Source organism: Pinus tabuliformis, chromosome 7 (genome assembly GCF_031772625.1).
Source record: "Pinus tabuliformis cultivar Carrire ecotype Pingquan chromosome 7, CPIR1, whole genome shotgun sequence".
Classification (NCBI taxonomy): domain Eukaryota; kingdom Viridiplantae; phylum Streptophyta; class Pinopsida; order Pinales; family Pinaceae; genus Pinus; species Pinus tabuliformis.
Genome location: NC_142293.1, coordinates 1959269901 through 1959282293, shown reverse-complemented (window position 1 = coordinate 1959282293; position 12393 = coordinate 1959269901).

The window sequence follows — 12393 nt, the reverse complement described above, 5'->3', positions numbered from 1 at the left end:
GGTATTAAACAAATTTGTTGGGTGTTAAGAAACTAGATATTTTGATGAAAAGATGTCAACTAGCTCCCATCCCCTTATTGGTTTCAAAAACCTAGTTCTTTCAACCCCCTTTGGTTCCTCAGATGAGACCGCATATATTCCATAGGTGTTGCCACAAGGGTCAATACCATTAGGTACTTTGTTAGGTCCACCATGCATAAAAACCTAAGTTGGAATTAGATAGTCAACTGGCATAAATGGTTTCGTTGCAAAGACTGGGATTTATTAGAGGCTATATCACATAGTTTTCCATTGAGGTTATTGTTTCATATACAATTGTTAAACACAAGTTGTTGGGAGGCCCAGAAGGACGATTTATCAAAACACTTCCAAAATTTGCAAATATGTTGTTATGTGAGAAAGGGGTATTTAAGATGGAGACTCACGCCATGAGTGGCTAAATGCCTTGTGTGCTTAAGGTAAGCCATGAGATGGCTAGGGGGTAGATCTATGGAGAAAAAAATGGGAAGCAACAAGAGAGGGAAATAAGGAAAGAAGAAGGGAAGGGAGACTTTTAACTAAAACAAAATAAGGGGTATGCCAAGGGAGATTCAATTGAGTAGTGTGCAATAGATAGGATGAGACAGAGTTTGAAGATGGTGTTTTGCATAGTGGTAGACTATTTACAGGAGCTAGTAATAGAAGAGAAAGGTCTATATCAGTACCTGTGGTTGAGAAGAGTACCGAAGAGGAGAGGATAAGAGGACATAGAAGGAGAAAGAGTAGTGGAGACTGAACAAGTTTGGAATTAGCACACATTGGCATCTTGTTTCTAGAAGAGGAAGGATAGTTTTCACAACCTAGCAAGAGAGTGGCAAAGAATGCGCAACCTCAAGACCCTTCTTAGAATAACTCTCACGCAAAGCTTACCACCCTATATGTAATGCTATCCATATTGGTAACTTCTCCTAGTAGTGTGTTGCATATTGTAGTTAGTCAAGGAAGTTGGGGGATTCAACCTTGTAGTCATTGTTAGTTAAGTCAGTTAGGAGGGATTTCATCACAACATATAATAGTTAGAGCTAGGGGAATGTCAACTAGAGGTGGTAGATACTTTGAAGCTATCGGTATTTCATTGTGTTAGGAATGAAGACCTTGGGAAACATGGTGACGCAAGCCTAAAGCTTGCAATACCCAGGAACTTCAACTCTGTTCTTATCCAAATGTATCATCATTATATACCCAAGTCAAAACCTCAATAGTTGGAAAATTCACACAATACCATTTAATTGCGGGATCCTTTCAACATAAAGCCCATACTACTCACCCATCACTTCCTCATTTGTTTTAAATTAGACGCATGAGTTTATAGGATCCAATAATAGTGTGAGTTCAATATTTGAATAAAAACCAATTTGCATTATAACAAAGTTCCACTTTTGAACCCAATATAAACCTCAGTCACAACTTATTATACCAGCGTTGTTCAAACTAATTCCATTCGGTTTAAACATACCTGTGTTATTAAGCGCTGTCCATCCTCTAGCTCAAACTCTGCTTTTAACACTGTCATCAAATCTCAATGCTGGTCCATACAATCACTTCATTCAAAATTCGATCGATAACTTTACTGCGCCCTTCAATCTTTAACAATCTGGCAGATGTATCAGTTTATAAAACTTATAACTTCTGAATGTGTTCAAAGCTTAACACATTACACTCGAGATGTATGAATATCGATTCAATTCAACATTTCAACATTTCAACGCAGAGTCTATTTCTTCAACACTTAATACACTTACCATTAAACGTTGTGCCTACTCTGCATTAACCATTTATAACAACCCAAATCAAAGTACCAAATATATGCGCCTTTTCCTTTACAGCGTATGCAGCGGTCTCACATCAACACAGGTATTTTAATATTTACAGTCGATTTTGTCAAACAATTCCATATCTCAATTTATTAACTGAATTCAATGCAAATTCATACCTTCTTCAACCATTCTGCGCCTTTCCCATTCTGGTTTTCCTAGCTGGTTAACGCCTTAGCAGTAGATATGACAGTTTGTATATACTACCAGGTTTTTATTAATTCAATTTCATACCTTTCAGTAGTTGGCTTTCCACTTGGTTTTTCAACAATTCCACGTTCTTCTTCTAAATTTGGTTCTTACACTATCATCATCGATCATTGAACAACGTCATTTATTTTATGCCATCACTTCTGGCAATGGTCCATTCACCGCTTGCACTTTAAATTTCACCTTCTCCACTTGATTCAACTCGAACTCTACTCCGCCCTTTAATCACACGTCTTTGCCATTTAATTCTGTACAAACCACCACGTTGCCAGTCCATATTCTATGATATCGATTCTAACAATGTCACAATGTCATTCTAACAAATATGTAAAATAATGCTTCAGCAAACCAAATTTCTCACGAATCAAGACTGTGTATCTCTTTAATTCTGTTCAGAACACATTCAACCAATAGTACTTTCGGCAATCGACCTTACCTGTGGCTTCAACGCACTAATAATAACAATTTATGCTATCGATCATACTTTCAATTACATAAGCCTTACAAAACAACAATTCATACCAAGCTGCAGACTTAAAATATGTTAAAGTAATCCCTTACGCAGAGATTTAACATCTTTTATGTTCCTTGATGATGCATAACGGGTTTCACCATTTGCTGGCGCTCTTCTCTTTCTTTCTTCACAACCATTCACAAACTCATGCACCAATAACAATTGTTATATAAATATCAATTCTTTTAGCTTGGACATATAAATCGATATCACAATTTCTCTTATTGCAGGCTTCCTTTGATCGATTTTTTAACAATCGATACCTCAACCATTTAACCAAAAATATATATAATTGCACAACCCATCAATGTATATAAACTGAAACAAAACAATGACTTACAAATTTTTGCTGGCCAGATATTTCAATCCTGTGGCCCTTTACAATCATTGAAGGCTTACAGCCTTACTGTTCAAGCCTACTCTCAATCTCAATGTGTTTTTCTCTCAAAACCCCCTCCTATTTATACAATTTAAAAAAAATCATTTAATTAAATGCTCAATCCCTTCAATTCCTCAACGAACCCCTAAATCTCTCAACATCCCTAAAGGATAGATCTTTATCCCTAAAATCCTTCAACTAATTAAATTCCCTCATATCCTTTTATTAAATAAAAAGATATTTACAAAAATCCTCACCTTCTCCTATTTTTTTCAAATTAATTAATAAAATATTAAAAAGTATCACACCCCCTTTTAACATATTTACAAAATAAAAAAAATGCCCTTGATGCTCCTGCATCAGACTCCCCATGTAAGAAAATTCATGACCACCTGGTCATAAGTCTGGATATTTCCTCCTGGATCCCAAATTTTATTTTGTAATCTTTCTGTGCTTGTCGATTGCTTTACTGCTGTTGTTATCTGTTGTTGTCTTCCAGGTGGCCATATTTTGTGTTGTAATGCTCCACTTGTTGTGCTCTTGCAATCTTTCACTGTCTTTCTCTTGTTGTCTTTCCTTTTCTTTCTTGTCGCTATTGGTCTCTTTCGGGATTCTTTTGTCATCAGTCTTCTGATACTTTCAATCTCTCGGTCCCAATAATCTCCCGGCTGTTGATTTCTTGCTGCCTGCTGAGCTAAGACGACTTCCTCAGTTTTTACTTTCTCTATCTATATTGTCACTTGCTGACTTCTTGCTTCTATGCTTGTTTCTGTTATGACTGCCACTTGATCATCCATACCCTCTTGTCTTCTGGAACAGAAAACTTCTTCTTCCTTCATTTGACTGCTCAACTGAGTCAAATGTTTTGCAACAATACCTGCATTCAAAAAACACTTGTTAGAATAAAAATCAGAAGGCATCAATGCCTTGTCCTCCTTTGCCAGCACTTCAGTATGTTGTTCTGAATTCTCCTCCACTATCAGCACATCAGTATGCTGATTCTCTTTACCCAAAGAATTCTCTGAAGAATTTTCAAGACTGTCAACCAATCTTTCCTTCACACCATCTATCTCTAAGATGTCTTTCTACTCTCGTTCACTGTACTGAACTCTTTCGTCTGTTGTAACCTCTCTATCATACTCTGAATTTATCAACAAGTATTCCAACAATGCAATTTCTTTGTAGCATTGTTGAAGCATATCATCATCACCTGCATTCATACATAAAATTTCAGTTTGCATAAAATGTTCAACAGTATCAGCTGTTACTTCCCTTATCTGCGCTTCAGACTGCTTCTCTTCTTCATCATCCACAAGATTGTTCTCTTGTACTGTAACAGCAAAAGCATCACTACTTTCTTTTTTAGAGTACTTATCATTTTCTGCTTCCTCTGTCTTCATTCCTTTCTGAGATTTTTCTATCTCAGCATCGATCTGAACAGCCTTCAGATTCAACTTTTCTTGAACAAACTCTAAAGCTTGTTCATCTCCCTGTACTGTACATGCAAACATACACAACTCATTAGTTTTTAAATCACAAGACTTTTCAGTCTTGACTGCTTCCTCCAATTCCATCTCTGGCTCAAGAACTCTAAGTTCCTTTTTCAACAAGGCAATCACAATTTTCCTCAACCTCCTCTGCAATTGTCGCCAAACCACTCTCTTTCCCTTCAGTGGAAAGAGCCAATTCCTATTCTGATCTTCCTACTCTTGCATCCATTCCTCTAGTACCTGCAATTTCACTTTCATTACTGCAATCTCTCTTTCTCTGACTTCTGCAGTCATCTCATCTCTATGGCATTACTCTGAACCTCTTCTTTGATCCTCCATGTTCATCTTCTCCATGAGTTTCTCACTCACCATGAGTTGTACTAGCCTCTACGACAACAATCTCTTCTGCTGCCACTTACCTCACCAAGCTCTCCTCACTCAGTCTTTTGGTAAGTACTTGGTTCACTGCCTCTGGAACCTTTCGAGCACTCTCTCTGCTCTCTTCAGGCTATCTCTTCAACTCACCTTCTTCTTCAGGACACTGCAATTGTCCTCCTTATTCAGCCTTTAGCTGAATGCCAGGTTCACTGCCATCATCTTCTCTGCAACCATAAACTTCATTTACAAATTTCAAATCAGAAAAATCATCTCACCTCTTAAGATCTTGCATGATCTTGTCCTCCTTTCGTTTCTGCCATCCTGTTCACTGCATTTGTGTAGTTTGCATATCAGATTTAAAAATATGATCTTTCAATCATTCATCACACATTCAAAAATACATTTCAGTTCTCAACTGTACTCATTCAAAAACAAACATCTTCAACAGAGCATTCCAGCTCTAATACCAAAATTGACGCAAGCCTAAAGCTTGCAATACCCAGGAACTTCAACTCTGTTCTTATCCAAATGTATCATCATTATATACCCAAGTCAAAACCTCAATAGTTGGCAAATTCATACAATACCATTTAATTGCAGAATCCTTTCAACATAAATCCCATACTACTCACCCATCACTTCCTCATTTGTTTCAAATCAGACACATGAGTATATAGGATCCAATAATAGTGTGAGTTAAAATTCTTGAATAAAAACCAATTTACATTATAATAAAGTTCCACTTTTGAACCCAATATAAACCTCAGTCACAACTTATTATACCAGTGTTGTTCAAACTAATTCCATTCGGTTTAAACATACCTGTGTTATTAAGCGCTGTCCATCCTCCAGCTCAAACTCCGCTTTTAACACTGTCATCAAATCTCAATGCTGGTCCATACAATCACTTCATTCAGGATTCGATCCATAACTTTACTGCTCCCTTCAATCTTTAACAATCTGGCAGATGTATCAGTTTATAAAACTTATAACTTCTGAATGTGTTCAAAGCTTAACACATTACACTCGAGCTGTATGAATATCGATTCAATTCAACATTTCAACATTTCAACGTAGAGTCTATTTCTTCAACACTTAATGCACTTACCATTAAACGCTATCCTACTCTGCGTTAACCATTTATAACAACCCAAATCAAAGTACCAAATATATGCGCCTTTTCCCTTATAGCGTATGCAGCGGTCTCACATCAACACATGTATTTTAATATTTACAGTCGATTTTGTCAAACAATTCCAGATCTCAATTTATTAACTGAATTCAATGCAAATTCATACCTTCTTCAACCATTCTGTGCCTTTCCCATTCTGGTTTTCCTAGCTGGTTAACGCCTTAGCAGTAGATATGACAGTTTGTATATACTACCAGGTTTTTATTAATTCAATTTCATACCTTTCAGTAGTTGGCTTTCCACTTGGTTTTTCAAAAATTCCACGCTCTGCTTCTAAATTTGGTTCTTACACTATCATCATCGATCATTGAACAGCGTCATTTATTTTATGCCATCACTTCTAGCAATGGTCCATTCACTGCTTGCACTTTAAATCTCACCTTCTGCACTTGATTCAACTCGACCTCTACTCCGCCCTTTAATCACACGTCTTTTCCATTTAATGTTGTACAAACCACCACGTTGCCAGTCCATATTCTATGATATCGATTCTAACAATGTCACAATGTCATTCTAACAAATATGTAAATTAATGCTTCAGCAAACCAAATTTCTCACGAATCAAGACTGTGTATCTCTTTAATTCTATTCAGAACGCATTCAACCAATAGTACTTTCTGCAATCGACCTTACCTGTGGCTTCAACGCACTAATAATAACAATTTCTGCTATCGATCATACTCTGAATTACATAAGCCTTACAGAACAGCAATTCATACCAAGCTGCAGACTTAAAATATGTTAAAATAATCCCTTACGCAGAGATTTAACATCTTTTATGTTCCTTGATGATGCATAACGGGTTTCACCGTTTGCTGGCGCTCTTCTCTTTCTTTCTTCACAACCATTCATAAACTCATGCACCAATAACAATTGTTATATAAATATCAATTCTTTTAGCTTGGACATATAAATCGATATCACAATTTCTCTTATTGCAGGCTTCCTTTGATCGATTTTTTAACAATCGATACCTCAACCATTTAACCAGAAATATATATAATTGCACAACCAATCAATGTATATAAACTGAAACAAAACAATGACTTACAAATTTTTGCTGGCCAGATATTTCAATCCTGTGGCCCTTTACAATCGCTGAAGGCTTACAGCCTTACTGTTCAAGCCTACTCTCAATCTCAATGTGTTTTTCTCTCAAAACCCCCTCCTATTTATACAATTTAAAAAATCATTTAATTAAATGCTCAATCCCTTCAATTCCTCAACAAACCCCTAAATCTCTCAACATCCCTAAAGGATAGATCTTTATACCTAAAATCCTTCAACTAATTAAATTCCCTCATATCCTTTTATTGAATAAAAATATATTTACAAAAATCCTCACCTTCTCCTATTTTATTCAAATTAATTAATAAAATATTAAAAATTATCACACCCTTTTTTAACATATTTACAAAATAAAAAAAAAACGCCCTTGATGCTCCAGCATCACATGGGTTCATATAACATTATTGGATGAAGAAGATCACCTTCAGAAAAAGCAACCTATGCTACTAAGAAAATTTCCCTTAGCTTCGGTTTTACCAACTATTAGAAAGATTGCACTATGGCTAAGCTTATGGTGGGGTGGAATGTGGTTCATCCTTCATTAGTTGCAGGAGATATTTGTTTGTAGTTAGATAAATACTTACTGGACTAAGTGTGTAATGTAAACCATAATGAATGAAATGGAATTTATGTTAATAGATTATGTATCTAAAAGTTTCTTGTTAAGTAGATATTAGTGCCTATGTGTTACTCGTTATGATATATACTAGTAAATTTGCCAGTGATGCCTAGATGAAAGAGTAAACCTAGTGTTAAGGGTGATGGTAGTTTTGCTATGTTCATATTCCTACTTGTGTACCTACATATGCTTTTATGATGTTCTTGAAGAGAATATAACTGGTAGATCTATAGTCCTCGCTATTTTTTTATCCTAGATGATATATACCCTAACCAAGTAAGAGGTATGACTAAGAAGGGAAGGTAAAAATTAGCTCCTTGGACTCTTGAATAGACTTGAAAGTAAGCTGAGGACCCATATGAGAGATTTTGTCATAGCACATCTAATGAAAAGTGCTATAAATTTCAATGGAGAACTCTTCAACAATTTAGATAATATTTTGAAGGCATTGATGTATACTGGTGAGGTTCTTGGTGATTGTGATGGCCTTGTTAGACTAGCTAGATGATTTAGCGATGATATATCTTTGTTTAGATAGGTCATCAATGAGAATATTTCCCTCATTCTTGCAATATGTTTGAATGCCCAATACTAAAACAACCCAATAAGTCTGTCAGGTGGTAGAAAGGTCAAGCCTTTTAATTTAATAGTTTATTCCTAGATCAGACTGAGGAGAGGGGAATTTTGCATGTGTCTCCTAAGGACCCAATTAATAGTACTATCCAAGCCCAAAATTATTTCATATGAACAAATTCGATGGAGATTTTGGGCTGCATTATTTGATATACCAATGTTAGTTTTGGAAAAAATGGGTCAACATTATTTAAATGGTAAAAACATCACTTGGGGGGGTGAAAGTCGATATACCTACTAATGTTTTAGACTAGTAGACATGGGCTAGTGCAAGCATGACATGTGTCCAAAGGCTACCACTTTTCATCCACATGGTACTATATGAATGTTGAATGTGGCATTAAAGGGTAGATTTTAAAATGGGCATACCTTTGTGGGTAGAGCTCAAAATAGGACGAAATTTATATTGTTGGAAAGCTCTCAATAAGAAAAAGATGATGATGGTATGAGAAAAAGGTCATAGGTGATTAAAATAAGAGTAAATTTGATAACTCAATATTCATAATTAATGTCGAGGGTCACATGTACATAAACCCAATATCTTTAATCAAGCATTAGTGGGTTGGGTAGCTGACAAGGTATTATTGATATGAAGAAGTGGTTGGAACTTCATGAGGGGAAGATATCGTTTAGGACAATATTCCATATATTAATTCAAGATAGGGACCCCCATTAAAGATTTGGAATCTTGTTATTAAATTCATGATAGGTTTTTTCATGACTCAAAATATCCAAATGATCAAGTTCTCTCTCAACAATGTTGTCATTTTTAGAAGATTCAAGAAAAATAACATTGCTAGAAAGGATAAACTTCTTGCATACCTCATAGTCAAAATAATATTCCTTGTTGGTATGTAAATACCCCAAGCATGTGCACTTCTAAATCCTTACATCAAGCTTGATTCTTTGTTCATTAGGAATTAAGGCATAGAAGATAGAACCAAATACCACGAGATGCTTTACTAAAGGAATGCATCCATACCACATTTCACGAGTATTATTTGTAAGAACATGATATGGAAATGTATTTTTCACATACAATAGACATAGAACCACATCAAATTTACACTTTTTAAAAACATCATTGAGTGAACCATCTTCAAGATAGTCCTATTCATTCTTTTAGGTACACCATTTTGTTCAGAATTGTATGGAATTGTTATTTTATTTTGAATCCCATGTTGGAGAATATAGTTTTCAAATTAATTTAAGTGTATTCTACTCCATATCAGTATGAAGAGAGCCAATATGTGATTGTGCTTCATTTTCAATCCATTCATGAAAATTTCTAAAATTTTGAAAATCTTGACATTTACTTTTTAACAAGTACACCTAACACATTATGGTGTAATCATTATTTAAATTCATCATATATTTAATTACATTAGTAGAAAGTATTGACATATGGACAAATAAATCACAATGTTTCATACCATGTTTTCTACATGTTGTAGAAGTGGAATGATGAAAACATTATTCACTATGCTTTCCAAGGATACAAGCATCACATTTCTTCTATTTCCTAGGAATACTAGGCAAAGTGGAAACACCATTTTTTTCAATAAGTAGGGATGTCACAATTGATATGTCCAAATATAACATGCCATAGAAGGCTAGATGGAAATGTAACTTTATCATGATGATATATATATGCAGAAGAATGTGTATGAGAATATGTCCCTTTCAAATTTAGTATTGTCTCATCCTCCACTCTAGTCACGTGTTAACCATGTTTTTAGAATCTTCCCGTATTCCTACTTTACCATAAAACATATGAAAAGTGCGGCGTTGCTAGAAAATATATACAAGGGAAAATAAATTTCTTTGCAACCTTAGAAGGTAGAGAACATCATGTAGAATAAATTCAAGAAATATCTGTAGTTTAAACTTGATCGTGCCATGTCCTAAGGAATTGATCCTTCATTTGTCTACAAAATATATTGTTTCATATACATTGTTGTTGATGTCTTCAAATAAGTATATCTAGAATTTCACGTGGCATGTTGCATATATCAAGTGGCCATGAATCTCTCTAAGACGAAAATTAGATGTGAAGCAAGTATTTTTCTACTTCAGTATTGCAATGAGAAACAATATAATGGGTGGGTTCAAATGCTTTCACTTTAGTTAGATCTAGCATTTTACATCTATCTTCTCTTTGGTTTTATATTCTTTGATTCTCTCCCAAGGGATTCTACAAGTTAATGCATCACATCCATCTCTATTGGAATGAATACAGTGAAGACATGTATTTCTCCCTGATGGTGTTTAACCCCTTTCCTATTAAATTATTTCTTCCAAATTCTCTTTAGATGCCACTACCTTTAGGAAAAGCATGTCACTACTTATTCCCTTTCTAAGCAATGAACACCACTCGTTTAGAGGATTGAGTTTTTTTATTCTTCTTCTCAAAATATTTCTATGAGTTGGAAATATTCTCCATGAGAGGCTCAAAATTAATGGAATTAAGTTGCTCACTCTCTTGCAAGGATTCAAGAAAATGGAAGTATGTAAGGTATATGCCTATGATGCATTGTGTGAGTGGAATGTCCATTTTCACTCCAATGGAATATACATCAGGTATAATGGATATAATTTTAAAGGATAGAGGCAAGGGATTATTGTCTTTCAACTCAACATTGAAAATTGTAATCATGAGTTGGATAAGCTCTAATTAAAAATGTGAGTAATACAGATCTTATGACTTATTTAATGAAGCATAATAATTTGCAATGGAAACCATATGATGAATCACCAATTTCATTAGAGAAGAAAAAATAAAGGCATACGATTGTTTTCCTTACTCTCCCAAATGGCTAACTCCTTATCTAGTGTCATTTCGTTAGGTGCATTGTCCTCCTCTACTTCATATATGACTTTCCATAAGTCATTAAAAATGGGGGTGTGCCTAATATTTTTGTTCCATTCTCTATAGTTCTCCTTACCAATTAGCAAAATCACAACAATAGAGATGAATGAATGCATCTTCAAGAAAGATTTGAACTGAGGCTTGGATAAGCAATATCTCTTTGAAGAGAAAGAAAACTATGGATTTTTCTTGAACTTTAAATTGACAACAAGATAGCCTCACACATCAATGTTCTTAGATGAGGAGATATGTTGATCATGGTAGTCCCATTGATAATTTCCCAAAATTCCCTATTCAATTATAAGAAGTAGGCCTTCATGAAGAAATAGGAAGGTACCCTAACATCCTTATGTTCCCTCCTTAAGGATGACAAAGTCCATTTTGGAAAGTGTCTAAGCATTCTAGCATAAGACTTTTCATACTAAAGCTTGAGAATGTATCTTAAAGAATTTCCATGAAAATAATTTAATGAAATAGTATGTATTTATGGATGGATACAAATAGTAGATTAATTGAACTATATATTTGGAGTTTTTGCTCCCAACTAAACATATATTGTAATGCAGTGGTTTGAGGAGTACCTAGAATTCATAAGCAATAGTTTCCTTACCATAGGTCCATGTGTCCATGTTCCAACTTTTACATGCAATCCTTTCTTTATCATTGAAACTTGGACAAGATGTTGGAACTTCAAGTAGGTCGACAAATTGTTCACTTACATAACCTCTCTTTAATGTGAAAATACTAATATTTTCTCCCTATTCATCCTATGCTAAAATCTAACTAGAATTCCACATTAAACCTTCTATATGGGCTATAAGTTCACCATTTTCTCTTTCACTTACCTATACTCGAAATGGAAATTGATAACTATAAGGAATTTAATAGCAATACGACTCTAGGGATAAGCAGAAATAAAGATATTGGGAATGGAGATATAGTGGTCAAGTTTGTGAACCATGATGATTTTTGTAGGAGTTTTGTCAAATGTGGTCACTTATAGGACTACGAGGAAGACAATGTTTGTAAATCCAATGAAGTTTCGAGATGGATCATGGAGCGAATGAGTGCATGGGACTATAGAACATAGACGAGTGGAATGTGCATGTGGGAATACAATTATGGTAGCTAGAGAAAGAAAATGAAGAAGAAGAGTAGGACAGAATGGAAGGTGAGCATGCAAACCAA